The sequence below is a fragment of the Coccinella septempunctata genome, chromosome 6 (assembly GCF_907165205.1).
Source record: "Coccinella septempunctata chromosome 6, icCocSept1.1, whole genome shotgun sequence".
Classification (NCBI taxonomy): domain Eukaryota; kingdom Metazoa; phylum Arthropoda; class Insecta; order Coleoptera; family Coccinellidae; genus Coccinella; species Coccinella septempunctata.
Window position 1 is genome coordinate 13,250,382 of NC_058194.1, and position 20,123 is coordinate 13,270,504.

The following is a 20,123-nucleotide window of genomic DNA, read 5'->3' on the forward strand; positions in this document are numbered from 1 at the left end:
TATGTAATGAAATGACGGGAAAGAATATAAGTCACGAAAAATTTATTTGTGATGATGCATTGAAACTATCAAATGACTTCAATAAATATCTGTTAGAAATTGTACACAATATTCAGGACAGTCAATGTTATGTGCCGTTTGTTAGTAGAATCCCAGAAAATGATAGATCAATATTTCTGAGACCTATAAATGTTACCGAACTACAGCAATTGACTGATCAAAATTGAAAAATAAACACTGTCGAGGATATGATGATATTCCTGTTAGTATTATGAAATCTTCAATCAGAGTAATATCAACTGTTCTCTGCTATATTATAAACAATTCTATGAGGTACTCAGTATTTCCTGATCAGCTAAAGAATGCAATAATCAAACCCCTTTTTAAAAAAGGCGATCCAGAAGATCTTGGAAATTATAGACCTATAAGCTTGTTACCGGCATTCTCAAAAATGTTTGAACTGGTTATGACTTCGAGATTGCTTCAGTTTATGAATCAGCAAAACCTTTTCTCCCAGTTCCAACATGGCTATTTGCCAGGTAGATCTACTAATTCTGCCATTTTTCAGTTTATAACGGCAATATTGGAGTATTTAGAAAACAAAAATTTGGCTTTGGGACTTTTTATTGATCTTACCAAAGCTTACGACTGTGTGAATCATGATATTTTGCTATCGAAACTGAAGAGTTACGGAGTAAGAGGAAACGCCAACGAATGGATTCGTTCCTACTTATCTAATAGGCAGCAACAAGTTATTGTTAATGGAGCTAAATCCAATATACAATTTGTAGAAACTGGTATCGCACAGGGCAGCATCGCAGGACCGATTCTGTTCATAATTTATATTAATGATCTCCCATTAACATTAAATAATTTCTTCATCACAAACTATGTTGATGACACCAACATATTAATTCCAGGTACCAACTCAACAGAAATAATTGAAAAAACACAGCAATGTTTTTCGGAAGCTAGTAAGTGGTTTTCCATGAATAAATTAGTAATAAACCAATCAAAAACGAATGTAATGTTGTTTCGTACTCAACAAATACAAGTTTCTACTAGCAACTCTATTACTCTCCAAAATAACTCTGTTAAACCGGTGTCATGTACTAAGTTTCTGGGATTACAGATTGACGAGTTCTTAAAATGGGATATACACATAAATAAAGTTTGTTTGAAACTGTCCAGTGTTGGCTTTGGAATAAAAATAGTATCTAAATATATGAATACTGATACTATTAAAATCTTATATCACGCAAATTGTGAATCAGTTATGAGATTTGGTATTATTTTTTGGGGGGGGGGAATTCTAAGATCCAGTCAGTCTTTGTAGCACAAAAGAGAATTATAAGGACCATATGTAAAATGAGCTTCAGAGAATCTTGCAGAAGCAAATTTAGGAATTTAGACATAATGACTGTATATGCATTATATATTTATGAATGTTTGTTATTTGTGTTCAAGAATAGAGAGAAGTTTGATAATGGAGAAAGACATAATTATAATACCAGAACTGAAGACCTGCTATATCCACACCATAGGTTAACTTTGAGTGAAAAAGGTCCATATTACATGTGTATCAAAGTTTTCAATAAATTACCTAACCATATCAAATCCTGTAAAAGTCTTTCTAGATTTAAAAAGGATGTAAAAGGGATGTTGATTACGCTAGAACCTTATAGCTTAGGGGATTACTTAAATGGGGGAATTTAAATTGGTTTTTTGTTGACGTCATTTCATTTCTTATGTAGTTTATGTAAAATTTGAAATAAAGAAGATTATCTATCTATCTATCTATCTATTAATTGAGGATTAATCAATCTGTTTGATCTCAGGAAAGTTTCTAATGCAACGACCAAATTTTCGGTAATCTTTGACTTGTTATACGTTGGAAAAGAGAATTTTAAACCCAGGCTCAACAGTTTGGTTTCTGATTCATTGAAAATTGTGCCTGACAAATTGAGTATTGGTTCCCTAAATTTGGTTCCATTATTAAGATGCGTGACTGAGTTCTGAATCACACATCGGCTCGACAGTTTATCAATTTTCCGTTGTTGGATTTTACCACTTTTCAGTTGAAGATTGTGAAGTTTTCTTCGGTTGAGATCTATCAAACTGTTGAGATCCCTTTCCGGTAGCCTATCTCTCAATATTTCCATAACTTCTCTGATTTTTCTATTATTTGCATAAAGGCGGCAGTACCATTTTCTAATCTCCCACTTAAGAAGTTTCCTCTTCAACAGGTGGACCTGGTGTTGCGCAAACGTATCATCTCTCCTGAACTTCAGCCTCAACCATGCTGGTGTTAAGTCTCTCTCCAGACAAACCCTGCAGAATTGAATGTGGCCCCTGAACCTTTGTGACTTCGATACTAATCTACCATAAGTTCGGGAAAGTAGATCCTTCCTGAAATTTCTATCAGAGAAACAATGTGTAACAAATACAATTGACGACTTCATGGAATTATGTCTCGGGGGCAACACCGGAGACATACTGAGTTTTAAGGCTGTAAAAGACTTTGCGGTCCTTAGGTCAGATACAGCTCATTCGTATCAGGAAGGATTCTTACAATACCAAGCATGTATATACTAGCCTGTTTGAAATATATTCATCAAAATATTGAAAAGTTCACAAGAAATATGAATAGACATGTTTTGATAAAAGAAATAACAGTTCATTGACCATTTGGGTCAATTTTGGGTATTTTTTACAATTGATTTCCGAATTCTTTCAAGGAGTTGGATGGAAAGCGATTCAGTATAGAGGTGAAGGACTATATATATAGCGAGCAGTAATTCTTGCGAAGTGATACTTTCACATGATTTCACATGTTGAACCTGGTCTATGATGTTGTACTTGTATTGCAGTACCTAGTCATATATCTTACATGTATAGTTGTAATTTTAATGACGTTTTTCTTATATGTCGTCTATCTAAAAAATAATCAATTATGCTTATTAGTAAAACTAACTATTAACACTAGGTAGCGTTAGGGGAGTTTACTACTACTCGTATGGTTGACCGCTTTGGTTATGAATTTGAACAAGCCTACGAAACCAACTCATTTACCTTAGTGCTTTCCCCAAACTTTTTCATCGTCGTTTCCGATTACTATTTTTTACTTTCGATGATTTTCAAAATATATATGTATCCAATGTAAGTGATAACTCCATTACGGAATAATTATATTAAAGGCAAAATATTCAGAACATTACCACTTTGGAATTCTTTGCAAAATATGAGATCCATATTACATATTCACTATGTCAAATCAAGAACTCTTGCATGGTCGACAAAAAAATATGACATCCTCACGAGTGGTTGAAATAATTTAAGAATTGCAATAATGCAAGATATAATTTATTGTCTGAAATATTGCTCTCAAAACATGGGGTGAAATGTCTGCACTATCTGGAATATGTGGTGTCACTGGTGTCGTATATTGGTCGATAAAATTGAAAGCAAAAAAAAATTTCGTTAATTTTTTTTTATCATTCGAAACAAAACAATATAGTTTACTAAGAAATGGATCACGCCTTCATAGTAAGGCAGGTAATATTAATTTGTTCAATATAGTTTACTGTTTTTAGCGTCAGTAATATAGGTACTACGATCTTTTTCTTTTTCTTTCAGGCCATTTTATTTCGGAAACTGTTTATTTTAATAGTATTGGACGAATTTCATTTCGGCAAATACTGAGCAATTAATAGGTTTCTATTGATAAGATTTCCAACTGAAAATTCGCATCTGGCGTGATGTTAGGATGCTTTTAACCACCAGAAATTGTACTGAAAAAAAAAAACAGTAGGCGGATGACCTATTTTAGATAGAATAATTAAAGGAAACAGGTAAAGCAAAAGTTGAACGAAATATCTCTATCCCTTCAAATCGTTTCAACGAAAAAGTGAAAAGAAACTTTATTTCCGTAGTTGGCCACACGTTTCTTCAAAATTTCAAGGTTTCGGACAAGAAATCAATTCTTGTGTTTCTCTGTTCTCTAATATCCATACCATGCTTTTCTCAACTGTTCTCCAGAAACGTAATTAAAGAATTTTCTTCGTCGGAAATGAAAATATTTCTTCATTTTTAAACGATTCTTATAACAAAACTTCTCCTCTATTTGACTGCAATGTAGACTGAAGTCTACATAAATGATATACTATTTGAATTGCGGAAATTGGAGGTTGTCCGAAGAAATCTTCACCATTGTATCATCAACTGATGTGGAGTCCAATGCGTTTCGTTGAAATAAATTTATATGCAGGAATTTTCATGGTCGATCAAACGAATGTGACATCATTTATGAACGAATGTTTGGAGTTATTCAGAAGAATTTTCTTCTAGATGATATTTATGTTGACTGAGTGTTCATTCAAATTAGGCAAGAATATCGATAGCTGTGTTTTGTTCCTGATACAAATCATGATAGCTCTGGGGTTCTTTTTGTCTTGGAAAATATGTGACCGAGATCATACCAGGCGAATACAAACATCGAAATTCACGAAGACCTTCCTCCTATCCATTATTAAACAATAACTAGCAGCATCCGATATAAGATTTTTTATAAACGGTTCCGTTTATCATCGCCGAGGAAATATTTTCGGTTTTCAGAGCCTCTGAAAAATTCTGCCTAGCTCTCTTTGTTTGCGTCGAGTCAATCTTTTCCGATGGAATCGCGGGCTTCGCGGTTATTTGAAGTTATAGTTCCTGCCTTTTTGGAGGAGGAATCTGCTTTTTTGGCAGTTTTGAAAGAATCTGCCAGGTCAAACTTTCATTTTTTTCTCTGAGAGCTATCATATCAGGGCTCTAGTGGAGCTACCATAATACAGTTCTTGGCCACTTATGTCGTAATTCCTCAGAGAGTCGTGATCGAGATTTTCAATGTGAGCATTCACCTACACGATCGTAAGGCTAGGCTCAAATAGAAACGTAGGTTAGTGAGGTGACGCAGCGTGAGTTTTTGTAAAACAGAAAAGAACAAGACCTCGCGAATAAAGCGTGACTGTGACTTGTCAGACAGTACGTACAGCACAGGAAAAAGCTGCGTCACCCTGCGTAACCTCGCCAACCTGCGTTTCTATTTGCGCCTGGCCTAAAAGTTTTCTGAAACTCGGAAAAATAACTCGGAAATGAAATCAAAGTTTGTTTCACCGATAGTCTGCTCAACAATACTCTAACAAGACTATTTTCTTAACAATCAGAAAACATTTTACTGTAATAAATTATTTGACATCATATTTTTGACAGAACGAGGACAATAAATCTTATCACCAGATATCTCCTGCAGAACCAACGATCTCCTGAGACCTGGACTCATCAACTTAGAGATTCGAACACACTTGAATCAGTTTTTCGTCAACTCCTACGAAGAACTGAAAATGACTGCACTCGCGAATATCTCCTGTGAGACTCCAGACGAGGAAACAGTCTTTTGACCTTTTAGGAAATTCAACATATTTCATTTGAATAATTTTCTACACCACTCCTCATTTTGAACTTTGAGTGATACTCTTTCACCAGATATTTGATAATGTGATGTAAGCTTCTTGAAAATTTTGGCGCCAGCCAAATCCATTGAGGATACCCCTAGCTCTGATCTCTTTTATTTGGGAGACCTTGGGAATCATTTACAAATAAAAAAACAAAGAGGTAAAAAAACCGATTCCATAATTGGAAGGAAATATTATTAGCTCGAAAAAAAGAGATCATCATTTTATACAAATGAGGAATCTCTGTTCAATAGTGGTCAAATTGTCAAAGAAAATTTCAGTCCCAAACAACTTGTTTATTAGGCTACTCATATGAATGAGAATCATATCATGCAATACTGCCTACGAGCAGTGGCGGCTCGTGGTCATTTGAACCAAGGAGGCTAAAATTTTGAGGAAAAATTAATTCAAGTATTAACAGTCAATCAATTTAATTTTTTCAATATAATAAAAAGTGATATTTTTCTTGAAATTAATTTTTTTTGGAAATGGTTTATAGAATAAATTTTTTCGTCCACCTAGATGACCTAGAACGAATTGTCCAGCGTGGAGATGAAATTTATTTTTTGCCAGGATATTCCAGCCGACTGAAATTATTTCTCAAAATCCAAGGTACCACAGTTTCGCAATGTATAATTTCCTCTATTCCATCCATTATATTTCCGATCAACCCCTGACAGCAAAATCACAAAGAATCCAGAATTTCACCACGAAGCCGTTGAATGAAAATGAACCAGTATTTACGGGCCAACGGAGCCCAGCCTCCTTAGCCCTACCGAAAGCTTGGATATTCCCAGTCAGTCGGCAAGCTGATGAGAACTGTGAACTAACGTGATCTAATAGATCTAACTGTCGATCGCGTGCATTACGCTGTCGAAGGAGTCAAATTTCCGAATTGCCTCCTGTGATATGCAATACACATTGCAGTATAGCCTTCTTTAGACGGCAGTGGTATAGCGTCACGGCCGCCAAATGTGATGCTACATTTTCACGAGTAGGATTTTCATCTGAATATCTGGTGTTCTAATATATTCAGTTCAAATTTATTTATGAAAATTATGATTAGAAATGTATGTACATTATGAATTTTGCTGATAACCTGTATGAGGAGGCTTAGCCTCTCTTGCCTCCTCTATAACGATCTACCCTTTCCTACGAGGAACCAAATAAAGCAACAGCAGAGATTCCATGTTGGGCCTTGGAAAATAAAAAGCCTGTCTAGTAAGTTAGGACCATCAACGCCACCTGAACAAGCTTCTATGGAAAAATAACTGCCAACATTATCGATCAGCCAGAAAGACAGTACCGAACTTACCCAAGAGTGCAGCAAGATCAGTACATCTAGGGGAAAAGACACTTTTCTCTTCTTCATATGAAAGAAGTTTAAACAATCTGAACTGACCTCAAATAACACTGGATACACTGTAGTATTTTCGATCATCTTAAACAGTACCTACTGCCAAAGGTTCAGCCAATCTACCAATAGTATCCTTCACAAAAAACTAGGAATAGCAACCGGCCCTGCTGTCTGTCCACATTTTAACTTCTTACTGGCGTTTATATATTGGCCTCAGTTATGTTGTCAATAGTTACACAAGATGCAACCGACTCGAGAATATCTGATGGTGGTTCCCATCTGTTATAATAGACTTTCCGTCTCAATATTTCCCAGAGCTCTTCAATAAGGGGAGATAGGTTAGGGGAGTTGTCTATTTTTGGTACAGAGTTGAGATTGTTGACTTCATACCAGTTCCTAGTGATTCTTGCATATTGGAATGAAGCAAGATCTGGCCAGAACATTATTTCGGCATCTCCATGATATATGTTCGAAAATGGAAGCAGTTTAAAGAGACATATCTGAATATAAAGCTCAGGCATTTGGGGTTGCACGCCGAATTATGCCAATGTGGGATGGCGAGATGAGCCAGCCTCTGAAGTTGCACACTATACCAAAATAAGGTCCTCCAATATCTTTTTGCTCCTCGATCTCATATAATCAGAGACATTCTCGTAATAGCCCGTGTAGAAACCATTATCTCTGAGACCTTCGTCTCAGATCTGGACTAAGTGACATATTTTTCATCGTCTACCACAATCATTTCGTTGACGAAATTCAAAATGGAATCGCTTCTTCACGCGGCAATATCTCGTAATTTCCTCTGACTGAGCCGCTATGTATTTTAGAGATGTCCACTTTTTCCGCAAAACAATATTCTTACCTGATAGGGTACTCATAGTGTACTCAACAACAGTAGTCTTTCCAACATTGTGGCTTTGTCTAGAATCGGTTCAAAGTAGTTGAACAGCAATGGTGTGGAAAACTAAGCGCGAGCTTACTCTGAATAAATAAATGTGTGACTCTTTTGAACAGATCTGAGACTTCAACTTTGTGATCTGCTTCAATTGGTCTTCCTTTCCTCTTGGTTCAAAACCAGCGGCTGAAACTTATGCAGTTTACGATATCCCTTCTTCACATTCTTTGATTGTAAATTGTCGATTTGCTTATGTTTTGATATCGATAAATAAAGATAATGGTCCCTCTTAGAAGAGGCATCTATGTTGTTCTTAAGAGAATAACGAAAATGCTTCGTTTTGGGATCAGCCGAAACAGATTATAAACACCTTGACGAAGATCAGTTTCGTAAGACATTTGGCAGAGCAGGAAAAGAAATTCTTTGCTTTGCTTATTTGACTGACATTACAGGTCACATTTTATTCTCATGACCTACTTTATTGAATGCCTTTTGTCACTCATTTGCACCAAAACAAAAATTGAATCAGTTCCTCTTTTCAAGTAATATAATATATCATAGCGTACTATGGGCCTTTAATGACAAAATAATATCTGATATTTGATATTATTCACAAATTGGAGACTGAATTGTGATAACTGGCTGTCGTTCTATTGATTCAAACAAAATTTTGAAATAGAGAGCTCATATAAAATAGTAATTATGTAATCGAAAATATTCTGAGTATTCGAGAAGAGTGAAATTTTAAATTGAAAGTTTTTTGAGTACCTAAAGCATATTTGATTTCGATAAAATGGGGTGACTATGAAATTATTGATGGCAGGTGAAAAAGTGAATAAAATAGAGGCGAAGAAAAACCGAACCGACCCTTTCTTATGTGGAAAACCGTTTTCTCACGTCAAATATAGAAATCTTCGATGTGATTATGGAAAAAACATTTTAGTTTTTCGGAGATTGGGTTGGTGGCCCTTCCGTCCCATTTAGTTTCAATCCACGGAAGATCCGCCAATGCAAACACGAGGAAGCATCTTATACGTTAACTTACGAATGAAAAACGGTTCAGCAAATAGCGCTGATAAATTATTCAGCGACTTTTAAAAATGGGCATGGCACGGATCGATAATTTCATTTTCATACATTCCAGGGGACGAGTGAGGGTAATTGAATAATTCGTGGAGGCAGGTTAACGGCGATAATTTAAATTTCGTGAATATGGAAATTCCCGAAAGTTTGAATTGGAACCTAAGAAGTTTGGCAAAATTTAGGGTCGGATTTTCGTGTGAGTCCGTAGATTCTCGGGCCTTTCTGTGCTCCCGAATATCTAATTAAAAGTTCGGGTGCTGTGAAAACCTTTGATGTCTTTGCGAGATTATTTGGATTTTCCAAGGGCATAGATCTTTTCTGAAGAAGGATCGGTCGATCAGTTTGTCGAATATGTCAGTCTAAACCCTATGGACCATAATTTTGCATAATCATACATAGTTTGGTCCCACAGTATAACCAATATATACCATTGTACATGAAAGGTGTTCAGAACAAAGTAGGAAGGTCGAACATATGCAAATATGATGTTTCACCATAGGCGGAACATTTTACCAATACAGGGTGAGTGTTTGAATCCTACGAATATTTTATCATTCGATTCTTGAGGTCAAAATAAACACCTTTTTTTCTTTCCATTTTTTCAGAATCGGCTCGGTTTGAAAGATACAGGCTGTGAACCAAAAAAAAAAATTGGGATTTGGTTCTATCTAACAAACCGTTTCAACTTATGAAATGAATTTCAGAATATAGTTTTTCATTTATTTGATGAATCTTTTTCGAACACAAGATATCACGCACGTTTTCCAGTTTTTCCTTATGACCATTACGTACCGTAAAAATACCAAATATTCACAAAACCCAAATCTTGAAACTAAGTTGGACGCTATCTAATGAATATTAGAAGGTTTTGTAAAATAAAAGTATTCCTCAAATTTTCTCGTATAGTGCATCAGTTTCGAGTAATTTGATGTTCGAAAATGAAAAATATCTGTGATATTCAGGCAATTGGGCACTTTGGTTGAATGCAACTCTATACTCTGTTTAAAAGACCAACAAATGTGTAGTGTCATAGATTTAGCTTGTTATTCTGGAGGAAATTTCGTTGGCATAGCTCCTTATGAAAACTTAAAATGGCTACCTTTTTATCAGGGCTGAATATGAAAAAATTATATGGGAAAAAAGTGATTAATTTATGTCAAGAACCAACTATGGAAATATTTGCAGGAGTCAAAGACTCACCCTGTATGGTATTGAGCTGAATTCTTCAATAACAAATCTATTTCGAATGAATTATCTCATCAGGGGACCGCTGCACGCCGTGAGGAATATTTTTCAATTCTCATCACGACGCGCCACCTGTCACTGCACTGTGCTGATGAGGGACAATAATCCCGAAATCGGTCTACAGTTCGTGCTGTTTGTTCAGATTTCAGCCTCTCTGGGAATTCCTGCGTTTATTCATGACTAGCTCGCATTAATGGAGAGACACTTCTTCGAATTGTCGTCTCCATTATATTGATATTCCCGTTGTGCCCGTGGCAATTGGCGGCGTATGTGTACTCCAGTTAAATTATTTAATCTGTTGGTGTTCGACTTCGGTTATAACAAAACCATTATCAGGCCAGCTGAAATAAATACACAATATCTCAAAACACATATATTATTATATGGTTTCATCTCACGGTGAAAGTGAGGTGACAGAGAATATGAGAAAAGGCAAGATTATGCAACATACCATTCTGTTGTAGGTACAATCGTAGTATAGCAAGCAAACATTTCAATTGTGAAGAATTGAAAAAACATCAATCTCCTCAAAGTTTCTCAGCAAATCAACAAACCATTCCTGCATGAACTTATTTTTCAAGATGGGTTTTATTTGAAGTAATTGTTTCCTACATGCAGAATTTCACTGTTTTCATAAATGGTTTTATTTTTTTTCAAGGTTTTCTCAATGAGCTAAATTTGTTCTTTTTTCCGATGTTTATTGAATCTTTTCTTCATGTTCCGGGTTGTCATGCCTATTTGTCTATACAGGGTGAGTCTTTGACTCATATAAATATTTCAACGGTAGGTTCTTGAGGTAAAAGAAACACTTATCATCTAAACCATTTTTTCCAATTCGGCCTTGATAAAAAGATATAGCCGTTTTAAGTTTTCACTATGATCTGTGTCGCCCCTGGAAAAACAGAATAACCTTCAGAATAATTAGCTGAATCTGTGACTTCACACATCTGTGGATCTTTTGAACAGAGTTGTACCCAGCCGAAGTACATAATTATTCAAATTTCACAGACATTCTTCCATTTTTGAACATGAGATTACTCGGAAACAGGGCATTAAACGAGAAAATATGAAAAATACTTTTATTTTACAAAACATTCAAATATTCATTAGATAGTGCCTAACTTAGTTTGAAGAGTTGGGTTCGTCGAATTTTTGATATATTTATGGTACGTTATGTTCATAATGAGGAAACTAGAACAGGTGGGTGATATATGTTATTCGAAAAAGATCAATCGAATGAATGAAAAACCATATTCCGAAAATCATTTCATTCTATGAAACCGTTTGTGACAACACCCTGTACTTTTTAAACCGAGCCGATGGTAAAGAAAAGAAGCATTTCTTTTGACCTCAGAAATCTATTGTTAAAAGAGTCAAAGACTTAACCTGTATAAAAGAATTCGCAATCGATGCATGAAAACTCCACTAATCTGACACACTCTTGCTTCTTCTCATATTCAATATAACCTCACTTGCACCGCGAAATGAAACTAGATAATAGAATATATTTTGTAAAATTGTGCACTTATTATTTTCAGTGGCCTTATAATGGTTCTGTTATAACATAAATCGATCGCCAATATATTAAACCTTTATAAGAAATAGTGTGTTACCCATTCACATACATATCTCTCTACTTTGAGAACATACAGATAAACTTTATTCTTCAAAATATCAAACTATCAATTTGTTCACTTCCGATGATAGATCTTAATGTTTCAACCGGCATTATACCAATTTCTCCAATTCATTCAATTTTCATCCTTAATATGTATAAATATTTTTATTGAAACTTGACAGTACGTGTTGATGTTTTGTACATGTGACAAAAACAATAAAGAATTATTGCCCTTCACATAGCTCGTTCAAAGTCAAATTTGATACACTCTCATTTAACTAAGCTATGTTTCAATCTCGACTTCGCTAATTAAAAGATTTCAGTATCGGGAAAAAGAAGTCAATAATGGGTCTTCATAGTATTATTCTTTATTGAAGTTTTCCTAGCTTTCGTTCACAATTCTGAACTTCTTCAGGGACTAAAAACATATAAAACATAGGGTACAATCTCCATTGACTTTGGTGTTTTATATGTTTTTAGTCCCTGAAGAAGTTCAGAATTGTGAACGAAAGCTAGGAAAATAAAAAATAATACTAAGAAGACCCATTATTGACTTCTTTTTCCCGATACTAAAATCTGTTGATACACTCTCAATAAACCTACACACGTTTATTAAACTTTTATATGTGGTAGGGGACGTTGTTTCAAGGTTACTCGTTGAATTTTGTAACGTTATTTCGAAACCTAAATTCCACCTTACGTTGATTTCACATATAATCAACGTTTATGAATAAGCTGGTTACTGAATCCACTAACATGAAACGTTGTAATTTCAGTGCAGCCACAAGGTGTATTCAATAGGAAGTGAGAAACTTTGAATTTACTTTGAAAACGTAACCATTCAACACTAGTCACTAATATGTAATGAGTCTTTAGCGTACTTCCTCAACGTATATTCAATAGAAAATTAAAAAACATTTCATCACCGTTGAATATAAAATCATTCAACAAATCGTTACTGTAGCCACGAATATGAAACGTGGATCTGTGGTATTTCCTCAAAGTATATTCGATTAAAAGCAAAGAACATTACAATGATGTTGAAGACCAAAGATTAATCTTTGTTGAAAATGAAACTATCCAAGATTCCCTTCTTGTAGTCTCTACCATGAAACGTTTCCTTGTCGTGCAAAGTAGTATACATTGAAAAAGAATGAGTGGCCTGTATGTGGCATTTCAAGAGCAACACCGATAACTTTTTTATAATAGATTGGGTATGTTCTACCAATTACCATTAGTTATATGATATCTGCTTGAAATTGAATCAATTCAAGGGACTGGTAATGGTAATATTGCGAATAGATATTGAGCTGATGACTGTTGATGTAGATATATTGTGAATATGATGTTATGAACTTTGTAGCTTTAAGCTAATGAAATATTCACAACTACTACAATAAAAACTATAGGGTGCGGTTGTAGGGTAGTACGCCAAAGGTAGCAGGTTCGAATCCCGCCGCAGTGATGGATGTTTGCGGTTGTCTTGATGAACCTACTTTGATAAGAGATAATGTTGGCTAATGGGAACAAACGTACAATTCGTATTGTAGCAACCAAAGATTATAGTGTTAGGGCGATCGGCCACCGAATGCGAAGTTGAGCGAAGCTCAGCGTTTTCAATGCTAAGGGTGACCGGCCACCGAATGCGAAGTTGAGCGAAGCTGAGCGTTTTCAATGCTAATATACTTGACAAGCTACGAATCGAGTGACTTAGCTCGTCATTTAGCATTGAAAAAAACGCTCAGCTTCGCTCAACTTCGCATTCGGTGGCCGGTCACCCTTAATGATGAGCTACGTCACTAGATTCGTAAGCTACGAATCGATGATATTAGCATTGAAAACACTCAGCTTCGCTCATCATCACCATTAGGGTGACCGGCCACCGAATGCGAAGTTGTGCGAAGCTGAGCATTTTCAATGCTAATATAATTGACAAGCTACGAATCGAGTGACGCAGCTCGTCATTTAGCATTGAAAACACTCAGCTTCGCACAACTTCGCATTCGGTGGCCGGTCTCCCTTAGCCTAGTTGCACACACACCGATTTTGGACGGCCGATTTTATATCGGTCGTCCAAATTCCAATAGTGAACCACGTGTGGAACGGGACCTTGCACATACGCCGACCACTGATCGGTAACGGTAAAATGCCGGTGAGAAACCGTCCAATACCGGCAATACCGGGATGTAGTGGCGTACGTGACTAAGTACACGTTTGTACAAGCACCGATTGTTTACCATTGAACTCAAGAAGGAGTTCTTTCTTGAGTTCAATGTGTTTTACCAACCATTTCAGTCGACTTTAGTTGGCTGATCGTTTGGACGGTAAAAATCCGGTTAGTGTGCTAGCAACTGCTACCGATAAAATATCGGTCGATTTTATTCCGGGCCGTCCAAAATCGGTGTGTGTGCAACTAGGCTTAGGAAGATAGAAAACGAAGAGACTACACTTGCGTGAGCGCCACCTGGTAGTTCCATTGTGTTACTAAGATGCTGAGAATGGTTAAAATAATTGAAGCAGATTGACGCAATAAGGCGATGTAAGATAACTACATAATTCGGACTGGCACGTTCTCCGAGATATACTGAAGGTGTAGATTTCTGCCAGTCCGAATTATGTAGTTGAAATAATTATTCGAGAGCCATTTGCAGAAACATAATTTGACTTTTGTAAGATTTAAAGAAACATGGCCGTTTTGTTCTGATTCTCTTACCGCTCCTCGTTTATCTAGTCGTTCTAGTTGTTTTGTTCGGGTTGATGACTTTTGGGGAAGAACTCTTGTGACTGAGTTATCTATGATTCTATTCAACTTGTAAGGTTAGAAAAGGGCGAGAAAAAAAGCAGCGTACTTCGTAAATATGTCCTACTACGGTGGAGAGAAGTCAGTTACCGTCAGGATTTCTTCATGCTGTCGCAATATTTATTCCGTGCAAACGTATATTAAATATATAACCATTCCTTGTGAGAGAAATTTCAGAAAGCTTAAGTTGAGTGGTTTGTGGCTTAATTTACGAGGATATTCATGCCGGCAGTTCGAGAAGCAACTCAAATTCATTCCTGGGATTCCAGGTGGAAGGGCCCTCTTCAACAACTAACAGGAACGGACAAAGGTAAGTGCGCTTCTTTCAGCCCTCTTCATTTGTCGAAATATATTTCCTAAATTTTGTCGGAATATTTTAGATCACTCAACTCTGTTCATTCGCCTATGCGATATTCATTCATAAAATCTCTCCGGTTGCTACCGAAGAAGGGTACGCTTTTTGTTTTTTCTTCTTTTTTTCCTACCCATAATCAACTCCCCTTCACGTTTTTTGTGTATTTTCTTAGTGAAAACTTCAAAATCAAAGAAAAATGTCGTATGGAAACTATTGTATGGTGACTGACTATGGAAACTGTAGTACGAAAGATGCCGGAAAGATTCTCCGAATATAAGTTTTTTGAATTTACCATAAAAATGGAAACGTATGTATTGAAACTCGTACAATGTGACTCCGATATTGATTGATTTTTATTTTCAGTACTCTGAAGTGAATAGGATTTTCAGTATGTCGAGACATTGACTTGGTTTGGTGAACTGCAGTAAAAAAGTTTCTTGCAATAAGTAGAGCCATTATAGAATATTTGAGGTCGCATCTCCAAAATACTGAGCATTTGAATAATGGAAATTTGTTCTTTAATGTTCGATGCAATTATTCTATGTGAAGAGTTGCACTTTGACGATAGCCACGTTGTCTATAAGTAAGTGGTGGGACAAGCTGAGGATGGTATGAAAGAGTAAGTCCAAAACTTCAAGTAAAAAAGACAAAGCAATACAGAGTACTTGAGAAACCAACAGGTCGAATTCAGGAATAATTTTCAACTTTGAATCTGATTTTCTCAAAACCTCACTCGTACTCCTAGGCTTATACACACCGTTTTATGAGAAATAAACCCTCTTCTATATTTTTAATTCGGACTGCTGAAGTTGGGGCAGATGTCACGAAAACTTTTTGATCCATTAATTAAATGCCCTCCCGCTTTGGACAGTCAGACACTACAATCAATTCATTAGAATAGATACACGTATTTCAATTCATCACCGAATTTCATCATTTATAGCTGGATATTATTATGTTGATATGTAATTTATGTTATCATCAGTGAAGTTATTCGCATTTTGTAGTTGACTTGTTATTGTTATATGTCTTTACTGACGTACAGGTTACACCTATGTAATTTTTGTTCATTGTGGTTCTGAAAATTCTGTAACCAATATGTAAAGGAATTCTTGAAATATGCTGATTTTATTGATTGGAAAAAAATCTATTGTGTGGAAATAACACCTTTGATATATAACATTTCACCATGTATGTTGTGTCCTATATTCAAAGCTCTATCATTTGTGTACAAGGTGTTTTCAAAGGTGAAATTTTTTCACCAGTTGTAATTTCCGTTAAAAAAAATGCCTGACCTTTGAATACACCCGGTATAATCTTGAATTCTGTCAAATAATTTGATATATTTCAAATAAAAAGTATAGCAAATCTAACACAGTATTTCATCAATATTAATTGATTCACAACAATGTTTTTTCTGGTTTCGACCGAGTCTATATTCGAACTCAATAAAAGGAATAGAATTGGAATTTCGCGCCCTTTTATTGAGGAATAGAATTCGAATTTCGCGCCCTTCAATTATGAAATAGAAAACTGTTATTTAAAAGTTTTAGAGTACGATTTCAGCGCCATCTGATTGTGTAAAACACAGGAAAAAATGTAGTCGATTTTTAGTACCAGCGATATGCGTTTCCTGTCTTCCTAACCCTATAATCTCTGGTAGCAACGTTACTGTTGAATCGAATGGCAACGTTTGTATTTCAGTAGAATTTCCATTCCAAAAACATTGTCCGCTACGTTACTGCACCACTAGAACGAAACATATTTCCTAACGACATTTTGCTGGTTTCTCAACCCTCACTTGAAGAACTCAACGTAACTTCCACATATCTGTGTTTATTGGGCTGTCGAAAATATTCCAAGATGTACCAAATTTGAAGCCCACTGAGAGCATTACTATAACTGGACACAGACAAAAAATCTCCAATGCCTGGATCTCTTTTTTCAGAATAATTAGATGTCAGAAAGATTTGGATATTCTGATCTTTTCTCGTGTTAAAAGGCTTTTCCGAAAAATGACTGTTTCAAATATTCCGCTATATCTTGGGTTATGTTCCAGATATTCGAAAAATTCTAAAATATTTTGTTCGGTAATTTTCATGTTTTATTATGATTTATTCCAATGTTTTATCAGATTTCTTCATCCTAAAAACTTATCACGACCTTCATTGTGAATATTTCACCTTACAATTAATTCTATTTCGCATCGGGAGGGCCATTAACCAGAATAAAACGTGCCATCGATTGGCGGAAATGATCAATAGTGGCCATATTTCATGAATTATTCAATGAGGGTTCTCAGTGTTCCTTCCAAATGAGCATTTGAAAAGTTCCGTGTTTACAAGTCACCCTGGCGCGTTATTTCAATTACGGACATTAAAAAATGATGACGAAGCCATTTGTTATTCTTCGGATTGATTTCGATGGTGGTCGTGTATGATCAGAATTCGTTCTTCTTTTTGAACTCCACATTACTCTCTGGTACTAACTTATAGTTAAAATTTAATGAAATTAATTGAATATGAGGAGGAAGGTATGGAAAGGATATAAAGCTTCGTATTTACTATTGTTCTGTTAATAACCGAACCTTTATCGCCTCATAGCTGAATCGTATTATTTTAGAAAAGACCATTTTTTTAAGGGTTGAGTTAATTTTTGGATCAATAAATTCTCTATCTTTATATATTGTTTTTGTATGAACTCCGACAAGTCATGAAACTATTTGATGGCAAATTATTTGTAAATGTATAGTTTTATTGGGATGTCCAAGCAAGGGACGGCCTCTGGTGACAATTTTTGTCAATGAAAAGTTAATGCACTTTTGTTTGATTATATCGAGGAACGGAGAATATTTTGGTGTTCCAATAGAAGTTTTATAAAAAATATATCTTAAACTCTCTCGTGACAATAGGGAAAGCTTAGTGAAATTTCAATAATTTGCATTCTTGGAGCAAATCTGCGATTACGACTTTCTTGTGAAGGTGTCAGATTTCACTATTTTCCACGATGACATGAACGTTTAGTTAATGTTTAAGGACATATACATCTCGTCCTTATAGCACGGTAAACCTTTTTTACATTTCAAATTAGTTACGAAGAACAATAGGTGAATTAACTAACATGCATATATACTCGTATAACCTCCAAATTAAAGGATTTATACAAAAAACAAATCTGTTTCCCCCAGAGAGGACATTCACACAAAATTCATTTAGAAAATGATTTCTCGTCTCCAGTTCAACTTGAACAAGTTTTTTTTTCAATAAATGTTGCGAATTTGGCCATTGTATATGTTACGGCTAAAGATAGGTGTGAGCATAAACTTAAGATTAGCCGGCTAAACTTAGGTTTATATTCGTGGACCGGCTAAAGTTCGATAAAATGTTTGTCTGCTTCAGGGAATTTCATCTTTGGTCAAACAAAACAAAAGCCAAAACAAAACGGCTAAAAGTGTATTCGATGGATTCGCGGAGGGGTGATGTCTTTTGAATGATCGGATGAGAGAAGACGAAGGCACGCGGCCACGTTTTTGTTTCAATTTTTAGAATTGCAATATGCAAAATAGCATCGAATGCTATTGTATTGAGGTTTTTTTACATAACGCCCATTGGTTTTCAATTTAACATTTAATGAGTTATTTTCATCTGTTTAGGAGATTATAGTTCTTTAAAAGCAATTCACATACAGAAATAAGATATACAGTTTTCCACAGAACAATAGGAACGCAGATAGTCAATTGTACTGCGAGAAACCAGAATATGACCTCACAAGGTAATTAAGTATGAGACATTGAGATATAGAGTATTTTTCTGTGAACAAATGTATAGTTTCCCTACCATTCAACAATTGAGATTGTGGAAAAATTCTCTACGGATTAGAAACGATAGTTTCAAATATTGCAATTTCTGTCCAGCCTTAATATTTTTGCAAAAAAGAACAAAAAAAGCTATCAACATGAAAATAGTTGAAAACACTTCTTCTAGATGATTTTGTCGAAAGTTTCTTCCCAAGTCATTGAACATACGGAGTCCAAAATACGGTCTGTCGCCACCCTTGATGAATCATCCGGAGAATTCAAGTGCAGTCATCGTAGGGCTTATCAGCCAAATAGTCCGGTTAGCTACAAAATAATGGGTACTGCAACTTATATTTCTCCAGAATTTGACCTTTGGTATTTTGATGAAGAAGTTCGAGGGTTCATTTTTGTCTTCATTCTCTCCTTTGGTTCGTTCAATTCCCTTGCAAATTATGAATAATAACAAGATGAAAGATATCAATTTAAGGCCGGTTTCATAATCAAACCTAAAGTCGCTTCAAATTTAAAGCTTTCTTCAACCCCACTTGAAATGATACTAATGAATGATTTAAGCTTCAAAACTTCGACTATGAAACTCGACTTTACTCTACAGTTTTCCCTCACACTCAAAATTGTTCGTCTCAAATTTTGTCATCAGGCATTTATAGTCATAGATTCGCTAATAAGAATGCGTTAGGACTCAGAAGAAAACAATACAGGGTCTTTCACGAGGAACCTCACCCATATTTATACGGGAAACTACTGAACGTATTTTCATGAAATTCAGCACTTATAAGTATTTCACGATGCTGATGAAATCTGAAATATTTTCAAGGCATGAGCACCTCCGGTTTTTCCGGAAATGACGTCAACTTCCGTTTTTCAAATTAGAACACCATTTTTTCATTGCAGAAATAGATTCCGTAGAAAATTTCAAGTTATTTGGATGTAACATTTTTCAGTTTTGGTTGGAAAATTCTCTCTGAGCGGAAAAATTCGAAAAAAAAATCGAAAATAGAGCTCCGCTGAAACAAGAATAACTTCGAGGTTTTTGAATGAAAAATTTTCATTTTTAGAACTTTTCAAGATGTAAGATTGATGTATCCATTTTAAAAATCGAAATCGCGATTCATGATACAGGGGGTCAAAAAATCGCTTTCAAAGTTAGGGATGACAAAATCGTGAAAAGTCAATTTTTTCAAATTAGAACCCCATTTTTTTATGGCAGATATTGAATCTACGTTAAAAAATAATGTGAGTGTATGCATCACACCCTTGCCCTAAAGTGGATATTTTCTGAGTTATTCACAAAAAACTGTTTTTCGTCTTGAATTTTCAGCTATTTCTTTTCCCTTCACGCCAAAAAGATGAAATTTTCCTAAATAGATGGCGAATTTTGATTCGAATTTGTATCGGACACCTCTTTATTTCAACTAATCGGCCTTTCTTTTTCTCTCCAATGATAAATAAATAATTTCTTAT